Source organism: Schistocerca americana, chromosome 7, assembly GCF_021461395.2.
Source record: "Schistocerca americana isolate TAMUIC-IGC-003095 chromosome 7, iqSchAmer2.1, whole genome shotgun sequence".
Taxonomy (NCBI): Eukaryota; Metazoa; Arthropoda; class Insecta; order Orthoptera; family Acrididae; genus Schistocerca; species Schistocerca americana.
The window spans coordinates 328126102-328151835 of record NC_060125.1 but is presented as its reverse complement, the minus strand read 5'-3'; positions in this window follow the sequence as shown (position 1 = coordinate 328151835).

The window sequence follows — 25734 nt, the reverse complement described above, 5'->3', positions numbered from 1 at the left end:
CATTACCAGTAATATCGTACTATTTTTCTCCGAAGTAACAGACATATTTTTGTGACAATATTCACATTTGGTTTTATTAATGTATAGGCACTCCGACGTATCGATATATTACAGTGATATGGTTCTTGTGTGTATTCATTTCTGTGAGATTGTCATAATCTTTGACTTACTTGTGACCATTTTGGCGCGAATGCGCACAGAGCAGTCTTTGTTTTCAGTTTGCAGACGTTAAGCTGTTATTTCGCTTTGTAAAAGAGTAGTCAAGTCTTGTGTTAGGTTAAAGAGGAAATTAAATGTATGAAGATCGATACAAAACTGTTATCTTGATGATGTGACAGTTAAGAAGAAGTGTATGTGAATTTACAAGAAGTTTAATAAAAATGTGGGTCGTGAACACCAAGTCCAAAATTATTTCTACCATACCATTGTTCTGATCTGGGATTGTTCGTTCATTAAGAATTTTCTGAAAAACGCATTTGTTAAGTCTTCAAATATTGCTAAAATACAGATCTGGACGTCCTATCAGTCAAAGTGGAATCACCCTAGAATCAACATGATGATCCATAACAACTTCGACGGAATCTACGTGGGAATCCATTCGAAATAAGTGCCAAAATTAATGATTATTTTACAGTGACTTCATTATTTTCATTCTGACGATACTATCCACAGCCAATAACTTTGTTGTTGCCCGATAAAGCGAACATATGCTGCGTGAGCAACATTGTTAATCTGATTTCTAACCTACTTTGCAAGTGGTGGTATTGTTAGAAGATGTCGGGGAGAGCTGTTGATGAAATAAAAAGGGTAGCTTCGGACGGACACCCTTGCCTTTGTCGTTCAACTGTCGCAGTCGGAAGTAGTAGCCACTACGGTGCAGAGTTTGAAGCAAGAAGACGGCTCTCGTGTTGTGTTCGCGGAGAGGCCGCCCACCTACAACGATTTAGTTCGTCTGTTGGGCAGTATAAAAGGAATATCGTACACCGACATGAGGCGAGGATAGGAAGAGAACAGTGTTTGGTTAAGTGATAGCCCTCTGCCTAGTGCAACGTCAGCCGCATTAAGGGATGTTGTTACCGCCACTGTCAATTTCGACGAGCAGGCGGTTTCTGTCTCACGGACTGCCGAAGGTCTGTAATAAATTTAGGGGATTTACTACTGACTTCTTACTCTTCGTGTGTGCCACCGTCAAGAACCAGTGAGCGCGTTACTAAACTCATTCCTCAGTATTTGATTACTGAATCACGGATGGTACGTTAGGTACAGATCAGTTTGTATATTTCCTTAATTATATCTCGTCGTGCATACTTGCATGGCTGCTAACGGTCAAAACTCAGATCTGACCGGGTCGTTACGCACGTATTGAAGGATCGGAGAGTTTTCTTCACCCTCGGAGATGTTGGTAGTGAGGGGTTTGAGTACAGAATTACTTTGAGCTTGCGATTTTGTGAATTCTGAATTATTCACTTGGAGTTTTCTATTTAAAATTTTTTCCGTTTATTGTGTACTAGGTGACTAGGGTAACTTTGACCTGGAGCACTTATCCATAGACGATGTTGCAACTGTTTGCGAGAGTTTTGGCGAATAAATTACGTATTTCCAATCAAATATAATATCTTATCCGCCCGCCAGTTACAAGGTAACGTTACAGGCCGTCTCCCCGAAAATGAAGCTATTGAGGGAGATGATGGCGAGCAAGTTGAGAACGTCTGTCGCCCTTCCACTTCCCCTAATGCTTCTCCTATATCTTTCGTCGCAAAAAATTGTGGGGATGGGTTCAGTCCATTATTTGATTACAGGGCTTTCGCTCATGAGTTAATTTTGGATTCCGTGCTCCTGCCTGACTTAAATTTTACTTGATTCGCTGGAGGTCTCGATTTTACTGTGTAGGACCTGAATCAAGCTTTTTATGGTGGAGGAATCCGAAGCGGCCACAACATTTATCAAGGATCAGAACACATAGTTTTAACAAGGTGGTCGACCGGAACAGCCAATTTATCTAGGCTTCTCGATTCGGTGTTGGATGATATTAAGCTCCAGTTTGTGTATAATTACAGTAAGTCTTCTTCCAAACACTTGTAACACCTTCGTCTGGTTGTGTTACGGTTAAGGGAGGTGGAACACATAGTGAAATCTTCCAAGGTTATCCGGGCACGTCAAGGAATTTTCTTTCTGGGGCCTTTGGTCTGTCAATGGGCTGTGAACTGATCATAATATCCGACCATCCAAGACCATGAAAGGAATATCCTGCCTCGTGGGCATGTAAAGTTTTTTCCTAGGTGTGCGTAACTTGTGGCCCATTGGAATTTGTTACGTCGAAAGGGAGAAGGTTTTAAATGGACAGAAGCAAGCAAGCAGGCTTTGATGGCCTGAAACGAGCGTTTAACGCTCCCGTGTTGGCTGAACTGACACTGTCTGCTGATGACACAAGCATCATCATTATTCCTGTAAAAGATACTCCAATTGCAAATAATACAAATACGGTATTTGGAAAAGTGATTAATTGGTTTTCTGCAAATGGGCTTGCTCTAAACTTTGAAAAAACTCAGTACATCGAATTTTCTGCTGCAAAGAGCACAGTTCTTCAATAAATATAACACATCAACAGAAGTAAGTAGACAGGCTAGGGCATACTAAGTTTTTGGGTTACATATAGATGAGAATCTTAATTGGAAAATGCATATTTTGGATCTTCTAAAGCGACTAGGTTCAGCAACTTTTGCAGTCAGAATAATTGCCAAATTTGAGGATATTGAAATTAGTAAGCCAACATACTTTGCATACTTTCACTCTCTGATACGGAATAATACTTTTGGGTAACTCAATATTAGACAAAAAGTATTCACTGCTCAAAAGAAAGTGGTTAGAATAATGTGTGGGGTTCTTAGTTGCACGTATTGTAGGTATCTTTTTAAAACGTTGGGAATTCATACATCACCCTCAAAGTACATTTACACACTAATGAAACTTTTTCTCGACATCATGGACCAGTTTAAAAACAACAGTGACATTCATGATTATAATCCCAGAAAAAAAAGACTTACACTATCCTATATTCAATATATCTTTAGCACAGGAGGGGGGAAATTTTGGTGCTAAAAAAATTTTCCACAAATTACCTCATGAAATAAAATGTCTGACGGACAGCAGTAATAGCTTCAAAAATAAAATGAAATCATATCTCCTTAACAACCACTTCTATACCGTAGATGAATTATTGAATAGGAATAAATAATTTTTTTGCTATTTAGGGGAATGGGGTAAATAATAGAAATATTAATCTTTTACTCTGTAATGTATTATACATGTATTAAAAATCTTGTTTCATATGTGCGTTTCTTGTGCACTTGACACGTTCCACATCATAACAGCCTCAGTTCCGTGCGATTGATCTATGGAACACGCAACCAACTATTCAGATCTTCTTGTGCAAGATCTGATTTCTCGGTAACTTATTATGATCGCCATTTCTCCCCAAGTATGTGGGCACCAACTGAAAATCTTCACAATCAGAGGAGAAAGTCGGAGATTGAAATTTCACGAGAAGATCCTGATTCAGTGAAAAACGTCTTTGTTTCGATGATTGTCACCACAATTTACGTTTAATATCCATGGAACTCTCTCCGCAATTTCGCGATAATACAAAATAAAGTGCCGTTTTGTAAACTCTTTAGATGTGCTCCGTCAGTCCCACCTTTTGCGAATCCCAAAACGCACAGCAAAACTCCAGAAACAGGAGGACAAGTGTGCTGTAAGTACTGTTTTTTAGACCTGTTGCAGTTCCTAAGTGTTCTGCCAATAAATCTGTTTTTAGTTTACTTTAACCACAACATCATCTATGGCTGCGTTCCAATTCGAATTATTCTAATCGTAATCCCTAAGTATTTACGAGAGGAACGCTTGCAGCCAGAATATGCAATATGTCTCCGGCATGGATATAATTTAAAGATTTACTGTAGTCCTGATCCCGTTTGATTTGCATTGGACTGCGCCAAATGCCGAAATAGGGAAACTGCCCAGTGTTTTTTCCGGCTTTGATAAGGGACATTTTACCGAGCTGGCTGGCGCAGTGGTTAGTGTATTGGACTCGCATTCTGGAGGAGAATATTAGAAGCGACGTCCAGCCATCCCGATTTTGGTTTTCCGTGGTTTACCTAAACCACTTCAGGCTAACTCCAGGATGGTTCCTTTAAAAGGGCAGGGCCGACTTCCTTCTCCTTCTTTTCCTAACCCGATGAGACCGATGACCCCTCTGTCTGGTCCCCTGCCCCAAGTCAACCAACCAACAGGAGGCATTTATATACTAGGATATTTTATGCGCGGTATCCCATGTACCCACTGCTACCAAATGCCTTTCGAAGATGCCTAAATAAAGGTGAAATGTGTCATTGGGAAACAGTTTAATAATTTAACACTGTCAAGACTTCAAGATTGCTTGTTTCTTCACATCATACATACTAGTTGCTGTACTAACCACATAATGATCTGGAAAATATTTCCTTAGGAATTATTTGAATTTACAGTGAATAGATTTGGGTTATTTATGGCTTATCCGAAACTAAAGGGGATTTCTTTTAGTACTCATACGGATGCCTTCATACTTTTCAGTATATAGAGTCAACTGCCGGTTTCCACACTTCGCTGATATCTTGTCTAAATAATTTTGTAGTTCGTTATGATCATTTGATGACTTTACAGGACAGTTAATGACTGCATCATCTGCAAACAATATTAAAAGGCTGCTCAAATCGTTCACGTAGATCGGGTACAGCTGAGGGCTCATAACACTTACCTGGGGAACACCTGAAACTGTTTCTGTTTTACTTAGTGACTTACCCACTATTGCCAAGAACTGTGACCTTTCTGGGAAGAAATTAATCCAGTCCCACAACTAAGATATTATTCTACAGCATTGCAATTTGATTAGAAGGCGCTTGTGAGGAACGGTGTCAAAAGTCATCTGGAAATATAAAAATATGGAATCAATTTGACATCTCCTGCTGACAGCACTCATTCCTTCTTAGAGGTTAAACATCTATTTGTTTCACAAGAACTATAGTTTCTGAATCTATGCTGTTTTGTCAATAAGTCATAACTTATAATGTTCGAAACTAATTTATGGTCCAAAACTCTACTGGCAATCGACGTTGTTGAGACGGTCCTGTAATTAAGTGGATTACTCTTATTTCCTCTCTTGGATATTGGTGTGACTTGTGCAACTCTCGAGTCTTTAGATACGGATCTTTCGAAAAGCGGGGAATTGTATATGATTGTCTGGAGCTGTTAAATCGGCATATTCTGAAAGGAACCTTCCTGATATACAATCTGAACCGGAGGCCTTCCATTAAGAAAGTTATTTAAGCTACTTCGCTAAACCGAGGATGTATGCTTCTAAGTTATTTTTCATAGTTGTTCCAGATTAGAATTCTGGAACATTTGGTTCGTTTTCTTTGGTAAAGGTGTTTCGGAAAACCATGTTCAGTAACTCTGCTTTAGTGGCACTTATTGGTGACCCCACCATTGTTATCGTGCAGTAATGATCGCGTTTTGCCGCTGGTGAGCTTTACATATGACCAGAATCAGTTTGGGGTTTCTGCCAGATTTCAAGACCAGAGTTTCGTTGTGGAAACTATTAAAAGAATCTCGCATTGAAGCTCTCGCTAAATTTTGGGCTTCTGAAGAACTTTGTTGTTCTTGGAGATTTTGCTTTCTCTTATATTTAGCATGCTTTTTATGTTGCTTCTGCAACAGCACTTTGGCCCGTTTTTTGTACCATTGGGTATTAGTACCATCTCTTATTAATTTATATGCAGCTTTGCAGTATTTAGGAACGGATCTTTGGAAGTGCGAGCGGTTGTATATCTCTCAATTGCCGTCGATTCTATTAAACAACAGCTGCTCTAGGCTTACGTAGTCATATCGGAAGGAGTAGGCAATGTTAGAAAGGCTTAAAGTGAATTTTTGTCTGCTTTTTTAAATAAACGCACTTTGCGTCTCCTTCGAATAGGCTCTCGAAGTAATTGTTAGAAATAATTTCCAGAGAAAGCGGAGAAAGTTATATGTCTACCGCCGGCTTTAAAGGTGTATTTTTGTCAACATATCGAGGATAGATTGAAGTCACTACCCACTATAAATGTATGAGTGGGGCACCTATTTAGTATGACACTCTACTTTTCTTTGAACTATTCAGCCACTGTGAGTGAGGGGGTCGGTAAGAGAAACCAAACATTCATTCCGATTGTCAAGTATAACTTATACTCACAGGAACTATCTACTTCAATTTCATCATAAGGTAATTTACTTCTGCCGGCCGGAGAGGCCGAGCGGTTCCAGGCGTTTCAGTCTGTAACCGCGCGACAGCTACGGTCGCAGGTTCGAATCCTGCCTCGGGCATGGATGTGTGTGATGTCCTTAGGTTAGTTAGGATTAAGTAGTTCTAAGTTCTAGGGACTGATGACCGCAGATGTTAAGTCGCATAGTGCTCAGAGCCATTTGAACCAATTTTTTAAATTACTTCTGACAGCAACAAATACACCATCACCAACTGTATTTACCCTATCGGTGCTGAATATATTATGGTACTTTCAAAAATTTCGGCTGAATTTATTTCCAGCTTTAGCCATCTTTCAATACATGTGATGATATGAACTTGAGCGTTTACCGTTAGCGCTTGGAGGTCTGGGTCTTTCCCTAAATGGCTGCAGTTTACAACTACAGCACCGGTACCGATTGTTAGGCCTACGCTCCTGTGTTTGCCTTGAACCCTCTGACAGCTCCAGATCCTCGTGTATCCACTTCTTGTGTGTAGTGGACCCATGACCTATTAAGCGAAACTTGGAAACCCACCATTTGACGGAAAAAGCTGAGAAATCTACATGGTCTGAGTCTCTGATTCAGACCTCTCCAAAGGACCACAGTAAGTTCTGAAGACAATAGTGTTGATGATGAGTCCTACCTTCTTCTTGGAAGGAAGGCTGGCTCTCTTTACCACTTCAGCTAGCCTCCTGAACCAGAGAGAATATCTTCCAATCCAAAGCGATACATGTAGTTGATACCGACATGAGACATAATCAGCAGTTTTCTGCTCCCATTGCTCTTCATAGCAACTGAAAACACTTATCCCACATCTGCAATGACTCCTCCCGGCATGCACACAGAGAAATCGCTGGTTTCTGTCCCCCCCTAGCGAGCCATATACCTAAGGGACCCCTTTATGCGCCTAACGCTGGAGCTCCCAACTACATGTTTAAGATTTCTATAAATTTTTCTCTTTATGTGAGGAAAGTAAATATATTTATTACAGAAAATTTCTTCTCAAGTGACCTGTACTTTGGGAATCGTGTTCAATTAATGAGCAAAACTGGCTGTTGGTTGTCCCTGTGTTGCTTATTGTGAAAAGTGTCGTAAAATAAAATAGAACCTAAACTTCTTGAAATGAAAAATTTTAAATAGAGAAAAGGAATGTAATTAAATGCCAAAATAAACCTGTGTAGTCGATGAAAACTATGTAACTGAAACTCAGTACCGAAGCACATTGTGAACAGTGCGTGATATGAAGTGCAATGTTAGTCTCAGAATAGCCGCAAAAGTTAATGAAAGCTCTACTCGGAAGAAACTTATTGTTTGAAACTACCAGCACTCTTCACTGAAAATTAATGTACTTGCTAGAACGACGCCTCACAATCCTAACTACACACTGTTTGCACAGGAATGCAAGGTGTGACATTCCCTAGAATAAAAATGACTTACCTCTTGCTCAGCATGTTGTCTTTGTGTCTAGAGTAGTGACATTCTCGAAACCAAACACAAATCAGCAGTTGCAGCAGCTTTAAAATTCCTCTAAAATCTTTTCCTACAATATTAAACTCAAAAACGTATTGTTAATGTATATTCGTCTCGATGAAGAATTGCAGGTAATTTCTCCCACATTCACAAACAACAGATCTGTTTCCCTTAAAAACTCAACTGTATGCTACTGTGCCTTACCTAAGAATATCTCAAGGCTGCACAACTAATCAGTCAACCACATATAAAACTAAAGAGTCAAGGACCTTCTTTATTATTCTTAAAGAACTCTCATTCCTCTCGGTTGCAGTACAGTAAAGGTGAATCACTTACAATAGCAGAAAAATATCAGAACCTTACATCAATAAAATCACCCTCTGTGGATGCCCCGAATTTGCAGGCCGAGAGACTTCCTCTAGAACAGGGGAAATGACTGCGTCTTGTCCAGGGCCTTTGTCAGCCACGGACAGCGCTCAAAACCTCTTCGTTAGATGAACTGGGGAGGCCCTCTGATCGGCCGCGCGGAATTAGCCGAGTGGTCTCGGGCGCTGCAGTCATGGACTGTGCGGCTGGTCCCGGCGGAGGTTCGAGTCCTCCCTCGAGCATGGGTGTGTGTATTTGTCCTTTGGTGAATTTAGGTTAAGTCGTGTGTAAGCTTAGGGACTGATGGCCTCAGCAGTTAAGTCCCATAAGATTTCACACACAGTTGAACATTTATTTGAGACCCTCTGATCGACCTCTCTGAAAGCCTTTCACTGCCTGCCACACCTTGGAACGATCTCCTCACCTCAGCCTCACCTCAACCTCAGAGCAGGCAGCCACAGTAGTAACGGATCGGGAGAAGTGCTTGATGTCACTAGGATTCCAACGTTCGTCTCGCCACAGTGATGCCAATTGGCAGAAACTTAAAGTGATGTGACCGAAGCAAATATCACCAGCAGCTGTGAGTGAAGGGTAACCAACTCAGCTGGTTTGTTTCAGAAATAGGCTACGATTCTCTGATTATGACAATCGTTCAGGTCAGCCGTCAACTGGCTTCACACTAAAAAAAGTTCGGAAAATGACATATATGCAATTTCGTTCTCTCACCACCCAAGATCTTGCAACACCAATATTCGTTATTATTCTGTCATAAGAATTGATCTTGAAAAGGACTACGACGAAGTTTGCGCCATGAGGCCTCAAGATGTAATGTTCAACTTATTTAGACGAGCTAATCAGCCGTCAAAAATTGCTAGGATGTAATGTTTATTTGATCTGCTGCTGAAAGCCAGTAGGCCTGGGGCTCAGGGCGGACCACCGAGGTAGCTTCAGGCGAGCCAGGTGCGCCAGGAAAGGGCAGGATGCGGGGTAATCGGGTACAGGGAATTTTGGTGATGGACGGTCGCTTAATAGGACAGACAATGGTTCAAGTAATAGTACTGTGTCGGGCAACTTTAAAAGGTGGCTAAGTTGCAGCTCCCTGAAATTCGACAGTAAATCACAGTAACACGTTAAAACAAATTTTAATACATCATCTAAATCAGATAAATGAGTACGAATTCAGTGACACAAAGATATTTCAATATATGTAAAGCTGCAGAAGCTAAAATTTCACAGTGAATGAACATTAACGCAGTGGACCTCTGAATTAGAAACTTGTGATCGCTTCATGTGATTTCAACAAACGATATCTCAGATGGTGGCAATGCACTACAGCTATCATACCTGAAAGCCTAAAAGCTCTGTATCTGTAACTATTTAATTTATTGATTTGATTTTTCACTACACAAGGTTGTCAGAACATCATATTTTACATTTAACACACTGAAAATGAATATATCATGTATAACTCATACTTTATCATATTTGTGTACTTATTTAATGAACAGTTTAGTATGTTGCAAGTAACTTTGATCAAATGTTGATTGCAAGTGTTACTAAAACTGCGCTAATTTGAAAGTGATCAGTCGTATATGTTAGCGGAAACACAGCTGATGTGGGAACCAAAAGACACTTCCGTTAAGAAGGCGTAAGTAATTGTTCAAATAATATTTAACAATTTATTGTCGTTAAGCATGAGCACATTTGTACAGGAATAATGGCATATATATTTATGAACAAACTTATATTTATGTTTATGGTGAATGACCTGAATGTGACTGAATATTTATAACATTTCTTTTATTTTAAATATTAATGTAATATATTTTATTTTAGTTTGGGGAAGTGTTCATTATAAATCAAATAATGCCTGTAACGTGTAGAAACGATGAATTTTGTGGCAAATGGCGCTAGAAATATTGAAAAATGTGGAAAAAGGTTTGATAAGAATGAGATGGGGCTGAACAACCAATTTTGTGAAAGTAAATTGAATTAGGGAATGAATGCATATTTTCTGGTATATCCTGTATACAGAGGAGGTATATTTGAGCCGGGTGGAGGTGAAATGTACTTCTGACGAGGCAATAGTCAGTAGAAACAATTATAGTAATGTACGTGGAAATGATACAGATGATTTCGTCGGAGGAAGATAGTGAAACTATTTGTGAAGGTGACAAAGCTGGAGATGAAGTTTCTGGTATATCGACGAAAGTGCGTGAAGGTATTTATGAAGGTGGCGTAGCAATAGTCTCGTCAGCAAGTGATGAACTTAGTTATGTACCGGCGGAAGTGGGTGATTTATTATTAAAGGGAATATTAGGTGATACTTTAGAGGCTGAAGCTTCAGAAGTTGAGGCTACTGATTTAGATATCTTGGAGGAAGCAGTTTGTAAATATATTACTGTTGATGCAAGTGAACCAATGGCTCTTGTTGAAAGAATGTATTATGAATGGATGTGGAAGGGTGAATTTCTGAGTAATGAGTTAGATGATTTTCAGAATAATCAGTGCTGCAGAAATCTGAGAGTACAGAAAATATAACGGGGACACAGATATAACCGAATTTAGTGCAGTTCAATTGTATTGTGAATTATAATGTGGAACGATGCAGTAGCGAAAGTTCATATCGTGTAATGGCGGAGCTGACTCAGTTATTGCTAGTGATTACCATAATATATCGACAGACGTGTTTTAAGTAAAACGGCTTACGAGCTATCAGTGGATGCTTATGGAGGCAATTGTGATAAAGTTTGTAGTGATCCGGCGGAACAATATGGTCAAGTGGAGAGTGGGAATTTCGAGAAAAGAGCGCAAGGGAGCCATTTTGGACACTTGGATGAAGGCAGACCTGCCTGTGTGAATGTGTGTGATTCAGTCATACAGGTGACTGATTCAGGGCATTGAACGGCCGCTGCAATACCTTAACTTTTGAGGGGACTCTAAGTCATGAGAGATATGAATGTCCTCCAGAATACGACACGAATTTTATCCGCTTGTATTACAGGACTAAACTCGAAAGGCATGTACCAGGCAACCGGTCTACCCTCCGGGAGGCCCTACCCACACGGCAGTTTTACAGGACTGGGGATACACATAGCATGAACTCCAATTTTAGTAACATGTGTGTCTGTAGGTGAATCATCGTGTTGGGCTCTGAACTGTTTAGAACTGATGTTTTTTTTTTGTGTATTGTGATCATGAAATGGACTTCATTTTGGCGTATCTTTGATTATTTAGTTTGGGGATTTTTTACTATTCTCGTAACCCTCTCAACGTAACTCTACGGAATTTGGTAATGGTATTTTCTGTCTGTGTTTTAACTGAGTATTGTAGGACCACTTCCCTTTTATTTGAGATGTTCTTTCTTGAATAAGAAAGAATAGATCATTATCACAGATTTTATGCACAATGGAGACCTTTCATTAGCTCATGAATTCAACGGTTTGTGATGGTACATAGAGTTCTCTAATTATGCATTCCAGTTATTCATTTAGTTTACTTCTTTGAGCGTTCATTAAATCATTTTACTAAGTTAAATTCCACCAAGGGATGAAGTATGGTACTCTATGAGGTTTTAATAAAAATAATGTGTTGATGATCACGTAGGATGGCTGTTTATTGTATCTTGATACATATACTGACGAGCCAAAACATTCTGAACAGAGGCTTAATACACTCCTGGAATTTGAAATAAGAACACCGTGAATTCATTGTCCCAGGAAGGAGAAACTTTATTGACACATTCCTGGGGTCAGATACATCACATGATCACACTGACAGAACCACAGGCACATAGACACAGGCAACAGAGCATGCACAATGTCGGCACTAGTACAGTGTAAATCCACCTTTAGCAGCAATGCAGGCTGCTATTCTCCCATGGAGACGATCGTAGAGATGCTGGATGTAGTCCTGTGGAACGGCTTGCCATGCCATTTCCACCTGGCGCCTCAGTTGGACCAGCGTTCGTGCTGGACGTGCAGACCGCGTGAGACGACGCTTCATCCAGTCCCAAACATGCTCAATGGGGGACAGATCCGGAGATCTTGCTGGCCAGGGTAGTTGACTTACACCTTCTAGAGCACGTTGGGTGGCACGGGATACATGCGGACGTGCATTGTCCTGTTGGAACAGCAAGTTCCCTTGCCGGTCTAGGAATGGTACAACGATGGGTTCGATGACGGTTTGGATGTACCGTGCACTATTCAGTGTCCCCTCGACGATCACCAGTGGTGTACGGCCAGTGTAGGAGATCGCTCCCCACACCATGATGCCGGGTGTTGGCCCTGTGTGCCTCGGTCGTATGCAGTCCTGATTGTGGGGTTCACCTGCACGGGGCCAAACACGCATACGACCATCATTGGCACCAAGGCAGAAGCGACTCTCATCGCTGAAGACGACACGTCTCCATTCGTCCCTCCATTCACGCCTGTCGCGACACCACTGGAGGCGGGCTGCACGATGTTGGGGCGTGAGCGGAAGACGGCCTAACGGTGTGTGGGACCGTAGCCCAGCTTCATGGAGACGGTTGCGAATGGTCCTCACCGATACCCCAGGAGCAACAGTGTCCCTAATTTGCTGGGAAGTGGCGGTGCGGTCCCCTACGGCACTGCGAAGGATCCTACGGTCTTGGCGTGCATCCGTGAGTCGCTGCGGTCCGGTCCCAGGTCGACGGGCACGTGCTCCTTCCGCCGACCACTGGCGACAACATCGATATACTGTGGAGACCTCACGCCCCACGTGTTGAGCAATTCGGCGGTACGTCCACCCGGCCTGCCGCATGCCCACTATGCGCCCTCGCTCAAAGTCCGTCAACTGCACATACGGTTCACGTCCACGCTGTCGCGGCATGCTACCAGTGTTAAAGACTGCGATGGAGCTCCGTATGCCACGGCAAACTGGGTGACACTGACGGCGGCGGTGCACAAATGCTGCGCAGCTAGCGCCATTCGACGGCCAACACCGCGGTTCCTGGTGTGTCCGCCGTGCCGTGCGTGTGATCATTGCTTGTACAGCCCTCTTGCAGTGTCCGGAGCAAGTATGGTGGGTCTGACACACCGGTGTCAATGTGTCCCTATTTCCATTTCCAGGAGTGTATCTTTTTGGCCCATTTCACCGATGATGCATGTCCTCTGTTCCACAATTCGCTAGTAGATTTGTGGAGATATGTAGCACCAAGTGTCTACGCAAAGATCACGTAATTCCCAAGAATAACTTTCCCCAGATTGGTGTAAGCGGTGACGGCGCTCGACAGCGACCCAGATAGGAGCCATGGGATCACAAGAGGCAAATTTGGTGGCTGTCAAGCTCTTCAAACCACTGTAGTACGGTCGTGGCTTCGAGACACGGACAGTTACTCTGTTGAAAGATGACATTGTCGTCAGGGAGGACATCATGCATGAAGGGATGCAGGTGGACCGCAGCTGAAGTGGTGTCTTCGATTTCTACCACAGGTCCCATGCAGCGGAAGAAAGTCTATCATGCCATAACACGGCTCCCCACCAGCCTGCGTCCGCGGCATGGTGTGCATCACTTCAATGACGGCGTTCGTGGGGCGACCATCGATTTGGTGTAGCAAAAACGTCAATCATCCGAGGAGCCGGCGCGTTTCCAGTGATAGACGTCCAATCTCGATGATGAAACTTGCAATACTAACTGATGATGCCGTTGGACCAACATGTGAACACGCAGTGGTCGTCGTCTGCGGAGCCCATTATTCAATAATGTGCCCTGAATTGTGTACTCCGAAACACATGTGCGTCCACTGGCACAGTACCTTTTCGCCAAAGGTGCCACAGTGTGCCATCTATCCTACATTACAGAGAAGACGAGCCTCAATTGTCACGTTCTGAGAAGAGTCGTGGATTTCCAACCACTTAGAGTCTGGTGGTAGTTTCATTGCCCTTTCTGTAGATGTTCACGACAGTAGTACGTGAACAGTCGACCAGCATCGCCTATTTAGAGATACTCGTTCACAGGCTCTGCGTAATGGTATGGCTCGTATGGGTCTAGGGACTGTGGGACTTAGCCGGCCGCGGTGGTCTAGAGGTTTTAGGCGCTCCGTCCGGAACCGCGCGACTGCTACGGTCGCAGGTTCGAATCCTGCCTCGGGCATGGATATGTGTGATGTCCTTAGGTTGGGTAGGTTTCAGTAGTTCTAAGTTCTAGGGGACTGATGACCAAAGATGTCAAGTCCCATAGTGCTCAGAGCCATTTGAACCATTTGAACTGTGGGACTTAACATCTGAGGTCATCAGTCCCCTAGACTTAGAACTACTTAGGAAGGATTCGAACCAGCGACCGTAGCAGCTGCGCGGTTGCGGACTGAAGCGCTTAGAACCGCTCGCCCACAGCGGCCGGCTTGCGTAATGGTAATCTGTCCTCTTGGCGATATCACTCATATCAGTGGATTTCATTAATTTGCCCTTAAATTCGCTAGCGTATTTCTCCATCGAATGGTTCAAATGGCTCTGAGCACTACGGTACTTAACTTCTGAGGTCATCAGTCCCCTAGATCCTAGAACTACTTAAACCTAACTAACCTAAGGACATCACACACATCCATGCCCAAGGCAGGATTCGAACCTGCAACCGTAGCGGTCGCGCGGATTCAGACTATAGCGCCTAGAACCACTCAGCCACTCTGGCCGGCATTTCTCCATCGTCTCTGCTCTACATACATACTTTTTATGCGTCACGTGAGCGCAACACCAGCAGGAGGCATCCAAACTTGCAGTGGATAATGTTCATAATGTATTGGCTGATCAGCGTATTATTGCTATCGACTTTTACATTTGGCAAATCGGCTTAGGTGAATGAAATACAGATAGCAAGAATGATACACACTAGACTACCAAGTCCCCTAACACAACTTATATCATATATTTATGAACAGTGGGATGCTATTGGAGATGTAGCTTGTTTTGTGTACACAGTGGATAGGAAGGCTATTATGAGACAGAATCAACAGAGAAAATTCACTCAAACTCTCGGCAACTAATATGCTAGATTCGGTGGTAAATGTACTGGAAACCTACCGGTGTTCAACTATCAACATTCTAACCCACTGGGGTAAAAACGGTGTGAGTTTGGGTACGTGACCGGTCAGATACCGAGCTGCAGAAAAACGTATTAAATTCCGGGAATGTAACACTCGGATAAGTTCACTAGGCATGTCGATACTCAGTAGGTCCATGATTTTACATTCTGCAATATGAAGCATAGTATTGCTTACCGAGTGCAAGATAAAGGGCGTATGACAGGTTTCACCTATAACTACTGTGTTCAGCACTGAACGAAAAACCCTATCACGATTTAAGTATCATTGGCGGGGCAACTGCGATCGCTGAAGTTCACGATGTATTCATAGTAAAGCTCAGAATGAGCTTCGATTGACTAAATCGTCAAGTGGAGTAACCCTCGACAAGTGTCACGCGATCAGGGAGAAAACACATTGAAAGTTTTTTGATGTAGGGATAGAAGATTTCACGAAACCCTGAGGTCATTCATTTAAAAGCACATATGATTATCCAATGTAACAGAAAAGTGCTGTCTCGCAAACAATATTCCGCACAAGAGAATTCATTAAATACAGCTGACAATATGAGCGCGAAAATAGCTACTGAATTTATCTCCAAACTAGCTGATACATGAAATGTCCGATTAGCACCTAACTCGAAACTGTCATTAAAAACTCGAGGAAGGTGGTCGCCGAGCACAAGAAATGCTGGTGCTTTTGCGGATTTCCATGAACCTGTCCTCTCTAAGTGGGGTGGAAAACAAGTACGATTATATTGTAGACATTTGCTGGACAGCGAGTATCAAAGTAACAGAACTTCACTGACAAACCCTGCGTTTGCAGCTAGCCTTACAACCATAGGAATATTATAAGGTTCGTCCAGGTCTGGTATGCTCAAGTTGACTCCCTAGTTCCTCGTGTAACGTTCAGAACACGCAGAATCATCCACCCAATCACTCAGGAAGATTTACTGTGTGGAAGGTGTCTCAAAAGGATGTCATTATATAATAAAGAAACACATTATCCCTCCCACCCATCCTCCAGAGGCTCCACGTAAGATTAGAAGAGTGGTATTCAACATTAATCACACATTTATTTAACGGGCAGTCGAAATGTTTCAGTAGGAAGGTAACAGTGCACGGATTAGATACGCCAGTCCGGCAAAATCGCCGTGAGCATTGAGGTGATCAACCCACCGTCACATCAGGTTGAAGATACTGGTTTGGTAGAACACCGTGTCCTACTGCGTGAAGAGGTCTGTAACTGCCTGCTGCAAATCCTTGTCCGACAGGAACTTTCCATCTTTAAAGGACTTAAGGCTTAAAAATAGCATGAGGAGACATCAGGACTATAGGGCGGGTTCTAGGGTATTTCCCACCTGAGTTGGCATAACTTCTGCGTTACTACATCTGTGACATAGGACGTGTATTATCATGAAGCAGCAGCACACCTTGTCGAAGTTTTACCGGACGTTTCGCCTCAGTTGCAATCCCTAATTTCTCCAGCGTTACATAGTACCGTTCCGCAGTTATGGAAACGACAGGGTCCTTGAAATCAGTAAGTAGCGCGCCCCAGTAATGAAAGAACAGATTGGGCATCACTTACCCATCAGATGGCTGCCTCTTCATTGTTTCTTGGGACGAGAGGGCGAAGGATGACATCACCACCCTAATCACATCATTACTCGCTCGATTATGGTTGACTGTAATGGAGGAGGGTCGCCTCCCAGATCGACCGGAGTCTTGTCCAGAATCGCCACTACCATAGAACTTGGTGTCCCATTCCACAACAGTGGTTTGCGAGACATATGTTGCCCCAAACACATTGTTCATTGTCGGATGAAAGTCTACCGGTGTTCGTCCTTTGGCAACAAAGAAAAGAATAAATGGCCGGCCGGGCTGGCCGTGCGGTTCTAGGCGCTAGAGTCTGGAACCGCGTGACCGCTAAGGTCGCGGGTTCGAATCCTGCATCGGGCATGGATGTGTGTGATGTCCTTAGGTTAGTTAGTTTTAACTAGTTCGGAGTTATAGGGGACTGATGACATTAGAAGTTAAGTCCCATAGTGCTCAGAGCCATTTTGAATAACTGCATGCTGGTCCTATTATGACGCATTTGCTAATAATGTCGCCATAATTCGCATTTCTGCGTTTATACGTTCACCGCATGCACGTCAGAAAGATGTGAATGCCGCACTAACCCCTTGCATATATGTTGATGCTTGCATACCAGCATCGGAGTAGCGCTACTTTGCATATACGCTGCAGCAACGGCCTAAAACGGAAATTTTTTGATCGCAATTGGTAATTAACTTGGAGGTGCCATGCAACAGAACATGTTAAACGGGACTGACAGTCGCATTTGATTATTGTCCTCTGCCACGCCTCTGTTTAGCCAGGTGAAAGGGTTCCGTGGCCAGCTTAGCAGAAAAACGTGGTCAGTCTGTGCTGTTGCTCAGGAAGTTGTATTCAGACTTCCCTGTCATTACGGAACACTCCTAAAACTTGAAATTTCAGCACCGTCACAGAGGAGCCACGACCGTTACACACTGAACATTACACACTGACACAGTGGAAAGAGTAGGTCGGCGGGGCGGTGAAGTCATGATTGACCAACAAAGGCAACTCGCATCTCTGTTCCTGTGCGTTTAGCGGAAGGGAAAGTGATGACGTTTCCGAAACAGCGGCCGCCTCAGCTTACGTAAATACCACCCATTTCTGATAAGCAGTATTACAATGGAAGCAAGACAGAAAAAAAATCAAGATTTTAATATCTCGACCGGCAAAGAGCGTTCGACGATATAAAGTGATGACAGATGTCCAAAATTCTGAGAAAAATAGCGGTAAGCTATGGGGAAAGATGGCTAATATACAGTATGTACAAGTATCAAAAGAAATCAATAGGTGAGGAATGCCAAGAACAAAGTCCTCCGATTAAAAAGCGGGTAAGGTAGGGAAAAAGTTTCAAGAGTGGGATTGAAATTGGAGGTGAAAGGATTTGAATGATCAGATTCGCTGCCATCCTTAGTGGGGGTGAAGATCAATTACAGGATCTGCTGAATGGAATGAGAGTCTCATGAGTACAGAATATGGAGTGAGGATAAATAGGAGAAAAAGAAAGTAATGAGATGAACCAGAAATGAGAACAGCGGGAAACTTAATACTAGAAATGTGGATCAGGACGTAAAGGAAGGAATTCTGCTATGTACGCTGAAAGGTCTCTGTTGGTTTCCTTTCATGTTAATTTTTTAAAACTGTTGTCATTTACGGCATACATTCCACTTCTACAATTACTGTGGTGTTTCTGACTATCTGGGAGGAGACTGAGCAGTGGAACGTGTTACTTTTACACATAATCAAGTATGATCTGTCACACTACTACACTTTAAAACACAGTTTATATATAATTCATGTCACACAGGCTCATACGGAACCTACACCTGCTTTCTTTTATATACTGTATATGATAAGATACTGTCATCCCCCTTCTGTTCTGTGTGAAAGGATGAATAAGCAAATGTATTTCTAGTTGCATGCTTGATGGTAGCAGACAAGCCGGTCTGCTAGAGAACAGTAGGACTAACGTCGGAACAGGTAGCACCGCTTTATAAAAGCAAAGAGGTTTCTATTCTTAGGATGGTCCTGTCCGTCCCTTGTCATGTTGGTATAGGAAGCTGCCGCTCTGATCACTTCCGTTTTGTATCTGGAATCACCCTTGGTAGGGGTCCACGGCAGTCTGTCCGCGGCGAGCGTCTGAAGTAGTAAGACCTCCGGCTAAGCGCATCTCTGCTAAGTCTGTAGGACAATGGCTTTCTTAAGTTCAGCCTAACTGAAAATTTAATCACCTTTATTTCAGGTTTAGATCTAAAATTTCTTATGTTATCTTAAATTGCAACGCCATGTAATTCGAGTGTGAAGTTCAGAATATCTTCTAGTAGTTGCTTTGTCACTACTTTGTGAGCAAAATGGAATCACGAGTTGATGATCCGTAACTCGAAGATCATCAATCTTAAATGCCAATGTGCATGAGATTATAACGTCTCGTTTTAACAATATTTTTCAATATAGCAACTTCTCTTTATGTTCAACCCACGTGGAGTGTACTTTGTGAGACCAGTACCACGTGCTTATACAATTGGTTGACCCATCAGGTTAATAGTAAGACGATAGTAACCAGTTCGAGGTTTTTCTTTTCTAAATTGCGTGTCGATGTAATTTATATTAATTATCAAAATTATTGTGGAGTTACACTCTTTGTGTAAACCAAGTTGACCACGTGAAGCATGTGGTGTAATCATCAAAGTAGCCCTCAGCTATTCATTTCGCTAAGATTTCACAGAGAGTTAGTATGAATTTAGTATACCAGTGTGTGGTAATTTCATGACGGACAGGATTGCGCTACGAACGTAACTTCTTTGGGTGAAAATTTAAGCGATTGGTTGTGGTTAATTTCCTCTTGCATATGTTTCAACGTTCTTCGTGTGTTATTTTATGAATGCAGTGTTGTATGCAGTCTCCCAATCTTGGTCCATATCTGATGTGTTCCGTAAGATTACAAACTCACATTTTCACAGTTTAGTTATGGATCAAGTTTAATATGCTGAAATTTTAACGGAACAATGATCAATGTTAAAATAAATGTCCAAATATAAACTGATTTATTTTGATTTATTTCTTTTTGTTTAAATTGTCTATATAATATATATATATATATATATATATATATATATATATATAATCACTGGTTAGCGTAAGATGAGTACTAAAAGATTATAATTAACGTTCGTCTGGTTGGGAATTTGGTAAGCTAGACTGGATACCTGGTGAAACAGTTGCTCAGTAATGCAAGATTAACTTCCCCAGATAGCTCACAGATTTTAACCCGCTTTTATTGTCTTGAATATCAACACCGCTTTCAGAACAAATTAATGCATCAACATTACAACGCGCTGTGCTGGAAGTTACAAGGATGACAGAAAAGGCAAACTAGCACTGGCGAAAAGGGCATTCCTGGCTAAGGGCATTCTACTAATGTCAAACATAGGCCTTAAACTGAAGAGATGCGGTACTACAGAAGAATGTTGCAATTTAGATCGACTAATAAAGTAAGGAATAAGGAGCTTCTGCGCAGAACTAGCGAGGAAAGGAATACATTTATTTAAGTCATCGACAGAAAGGATGGACAGGATATTAGGACATCTGTTATGGCAACAGGAAGTAATTTTCGTGGTACTATGAGCTGTAGAGTGCAAAAACTGTAGGGACTGAAATACTTTCAGCAAATAATTGAAGACGTAGAGTGCAAGTGCTACTCAAATGGTTCAAATGGCTTTGAGCACTATGCGACTGAACTTCTGAGGTCATCTGTCCCCTAGAACTTAGAACTACTTAAACCTAACTAACCTAAGGACATCACACACATCCATGCCCGAGGCAGGATTCGGACCTGCCAGCCAAAGGAAAAATCGTTACCACCACCACTAGTCTTAGTCTCATCCGGTCTACGCCCAGAAATGGAACAAGTCGCCATCGCCACTAGACGCTGTCTTCGCTGATGCCGACTTGGAGGGTCACTGCGGAAGAGCCAGCTCCCTGGTTAATTCTGAGGCCAGACTGGTTGCCTTGTGTGGGCAAACTCTGCTGCTCATTGCCTTGTGCGGGCACAGACGCTGGCATCCACGCCGGGGTCCACCGCTCGAATCCACACGCCTTGGTGCACAGTGCGTTAAGACTCACACCAAAGCCAACAGCACCGAAGTACTTTCCGTTGGCCTCAACAGCTACAGCAAAAGCAGCGGGGGGCCGCATTTCTGACTCGTAGTTATTCTGAAGTTCAGATTGTGAATCAAATACTCGTCTCTCCCGCAAGTGGACAGCTACTATATTTCTGTTGAACAAACAATTCGACGCAATTATCTACTGAAAAACTGGCGTATTATCGGGTTGATAGCTTTGGTGGCCAATAGTCTGGCATTTAACGTAGACTTATGCAATCAGAAACTAACTTTCTTCCTCATTCTACTCTGACTAAATGAACCAAAATGAAAATTAGTATATTAATACCTAAACGTACACCTCGTCATGCGTTGTTAAATGTAAAATCCCACCTTTGATTGTTATTAACACTGGTGTTCTATATACCTGTTATGAAGTCTCCTTAAATCTGCATACCATTATTTTATTCTGCGTCTCTGTCATCCACCTCTCAAATCAGTAAGTAATCAGATCACGATAATGCTTTAGTGACTGTACAATATGAGAACTATTTTGCTCTCTCTGTTTAACATTTGATGACTGTTGTCGTGACAGCTGTAATACATGTGCCGGCCGTTGAGATCGAGGGATTCTTGGTGCTTCAGTCCGGAACCGCGCTGCTGCTACGGTCGCAGGTTCGAATCCTGCCTCGGGAATGGATGTGTGTGATGTTCTTAGGTTGGTTGTTATTAAGTACTTCTAAGTCTAGGGAACTGATGACCTCAGATGTTAAGGCCCATAGTGTGAAGAGCCATTTGAACCATTTGTAATACGTGTGATCCTCTGATTTACTTCATTGCGTCCCAAATGCTTAATAATTAACAGTGTACCTTTTCACAAGAGTTAACGAGCAGTTAGATGTATGTACCTTTACCCTCACCTTTTATTAATTTAGTGTGATGATTCGCGCAAGTATCTAGACGTATATGTATTTCTAAACATAATGACTTTTTGACCATATAATAACTCTATGGCTGCATTCACGATTTATTACCTGTAGTTTTGTAGTACGTCGCGACTAGCAATGTTTCTCTTGACTATGAATCAATTTAATTGGTTAAAATAAAACGATATTGCCATATGTGCTGATTTTAATTAATTTTTCTATACTTCAACAATAATATTTGCTTCTATCCTAACGTGCTACAACTTTATGCAATAACTCGTTTTACTATCTTTAATTCATACGGCAGGTTTACATAATTATTATGAAACACCCTGAGGGGAACCGGTAGCAGAATGTTCTATTTCGACCATTTTTTTAGATGGCTCCTGCTGATTTAAAATTTAAACCAGTGCGTGGGCCTTCTACCTTAATATGCTTTAACATAACAGAAAATTCACAAACAGCTGATTATTTAGATATTATAGCAGCAAGAAAGTTAAACAGATGTGTTTACGTACTGCATGCTTGGTCACTTGCTTTTGTCCAATAAATGACTAAAACTTTACGCACATCAGTACTAGCGTGCAGCCCATTAACGGTCACATTTAACATTTTATGTTCCATGTAATAATCACAGCCTGTCATATTAACTTTAGTGCGAATGATTTCGGTAGATTGTGTATTAAGTACTCAGCTTGATTGGTCGATAGCTCCCCATTCTCTTCTCCCTCTGGTCCCATCTCTCCCACCTGTAAAACACACGCATGCACATAGTCACTGGTTATTAAAGATTTTTCGTATCCTGCCATTTTTGCACTGGCAGTATTTCCATGATGATTGCTGTTGCCATGTGGCGAAAATGTTAACGATTGTGGCCCGAAAGGAATATAAACATTCTGTGAACAGCAACACGCCCTTTGAAATACTACCGAAGAGGCTAAAACAAAATAAATTGGACTGTTGTATTCCAGTTTTCAGTGGCGACGTCCTATGAGGCAAAATTAATTTCAGTTTTCCCGGTTTAATTTTCAATTCGTATTTACGGTTGTGAATGGAAATGAATTTCGGGCGAATGAAGAGTGTATGAGGGTATCCACTAACAACCGAAGGCGATTTTAGTTATACAGAATATGATGTGACCGTAAATATTGTTCGTTCCTAATACTTTAGGAATTACAATGAAAAATGCGAATTCAGCACAGGTCGCAGACCGAGCGAGGTGGCGCAGTGGTTAGCACACCGGACTAGCATTCGGGAGGACGACGGTTCAATCCCGTGTCCGGCCATCCTGATTTAGGTATTCCGTGTTTTCCCTAAATCACTCCAGGCAAATGCCGGGATAATTCCTTTGAAAGGGCACGGCCGATTTCCTTCCCTGTCCTTCCTAATCCGATGAGACCGATGACCTCGCTGTCTGATCTCTTCCCCTAAACAACACAACACAACTCCACACGTCGCAGAAAAGGTCAATACATCTAGAAGAGCAGAAGTGACAGACAGACATTATGTGATCAAAAGTATCCGGACACCAGGCTGAAAATGACCTACAAGTTCGTGGCGCACTCAAGCGGTAATGCTGCAATTCAGTAGGGTGTTGGCCCACCCTTAGCCTTGATGACAGCATCCACTCTCGCAGGCATTCGTTCAGTCCGATGCTGGAAAATTTCTTGGGGAACAGCAGCCCATTGTTCATGGACTGCTGCACTGAGCAGGGGAATCGATGTCGGTAGGTGAGGCCTGGCACGAAGTCGGCATTCTAAAACATCCCAAATATGTTCTGTAGGATTCAGGTCAGGACTCCGTGCAGTCTCGTCCATTACAGGGTACGACTGTACTGGGCAGTACACGTTGAAGTTGGAATAGTCTGGCTCGAGTACCCACGTGCTATGGCACGATTATATATATATTTGTCACTCAGCTTAATTGAGTGTCCCATAAACGTGGCTGGTCGAAATGTTTGGCTACGTTTTTCGTCATAGGGTGCCAGCTCACACCTATCGTAAACTCAATTTTTAAGCTGGAATAAAATATAACAACTCAATGCAGGCAGGTATTGCGGCGAAATTTAAAATGTTGTGTCTCAGATGCTGATTTATAATTTGAACAGGTAGTTTATTTTTATTCAATATATTGAGTAAACACTTAAAATACAGTTTGAGGGAATTTAAGGTAAGGGCGGCCGTTAATAACTGATGCTACAACAGTTCACCATAAAATTCATTTGTCGCGATCACGACACTCGACAGTCTGTTCACAGTTCACAAAATACACTGTAGTCTGCTATCCTAATCCACTATACTGCACTCCACTTGATTGCTTTCGATCGTCGCTACATACATACTTGTCCCCGAATGTGGCTACCAACCCACTGCTACCCCCAGATGCGCGACACGTCCATCTCATAGCCTCACTCAAACACAACTGTCCTCAAATATGGCCGCCCTATACACTCTCGAAACGACTGGAACTCAGAACAATGTTTGGCAAGAATTACGAATATTCTAAAACTAAACACAAATATATATATAATATATTGAAAAGTATGGTAATTTTCCGGACGATAAAAATTTAAAGACCAATTTTTTGTATCTGCCACTGTTTTTCACAAATAATGTTCTTGTGGTGTGATTTAGCTTTTCTCGGATTTTTGATACTAAACATAAATAAATGAATAAAAATACGTACTTAATTACTCACCTACTTCTTTAAACTTTAGAACGCTGCCGCTAGATTAGTCTCTTTAAATTTATTTACTACCTAAAACACAGTTTCTCTCAGTCGAATCCCATATTCCGACCTCTCATTCAAAAGTGGTTGACACTATGCTCAATCGGCTATGATTGGTCGATGCAGCTCGTAGACACTTTGATCATACTAATCGGCCAAAGCATTGCCGAGATAGCTTTTAAACTACTATATATTTTTGTGGCGCGTCTAGATAATTTAGCTTTACACATATTTCTGTCCATGACTGTCAACTCGCACCTCCATGTCACTCTTAGTCTTGATTTTATCAATTTTTATCTGGAATATAAATTCCTCCAAACGGGAAAAACGGCCATATGCACCCCTGCCAAGCGCTCGGGTTTGTCCAAGCCGCGTAAACGCTAGCCTCTCGCCACGGCCCCTTAGTAACCGCCAGCCACGTGCTCTGCGGCGGGAAACTGCCGCTCTAAACTCCCGTCACAGTTAGTACGCTCACAAGGAATCTTATTGTCGAGTAAACACTCTGCCGCGGGGCGTACATTATCAACAGCTGCTCGATCGTATCGAAAGATGCAATCGCCATCCTCAAATTGTTCTTCAACAGTGGGACGCAAGAAGGTGCTTAAAACGTCAATGTACCCCTGGGCTGTGATAGTACCACGCAAAACAACAAGGGGTGCAATCCCCTTCCTTGAAAAACACGACCACAACATAGCACCACCGCTCCTGAATTTTATTGTTGGCACTACACAAGCTGGCAGATGATGTTCACTGGGATTCGCCATACCCACACCCTGCCATCGGATCGTCACATTGTGTACCGCGATTTGTCACACCACACAACGTTTTTCCTCTGTTCAATCCTCCGATGTTTACGCTCCTTACACCAAGCGAGGCGTCGTTTTGCATTTATCAGCGTGATGAGTGGTTTATGAGAAACCGCTCGACCGTTATATCCAAGTTTTCTCACCTCCCGCGTAATTGTTATAGTACTTGTAGTGGATACTGATGATGCAGATTGGAATTCCTGTTTGATGGTCTGGATAGACGTCTGCCTATTATACATTACGACCCTCTTCAACTGTCGGCGGCCTCTGTCAGTCAGACGAGGTCAGTCTGTCCGATTTTGTGCTGTACGTTGAAAGGTGGCTACACTGAGCCACAGCGCCAGAGATTGCGCCAAAGAGTATTATTCAGCCGCCTCCACTAGCAGTGCTTGTCGAGAA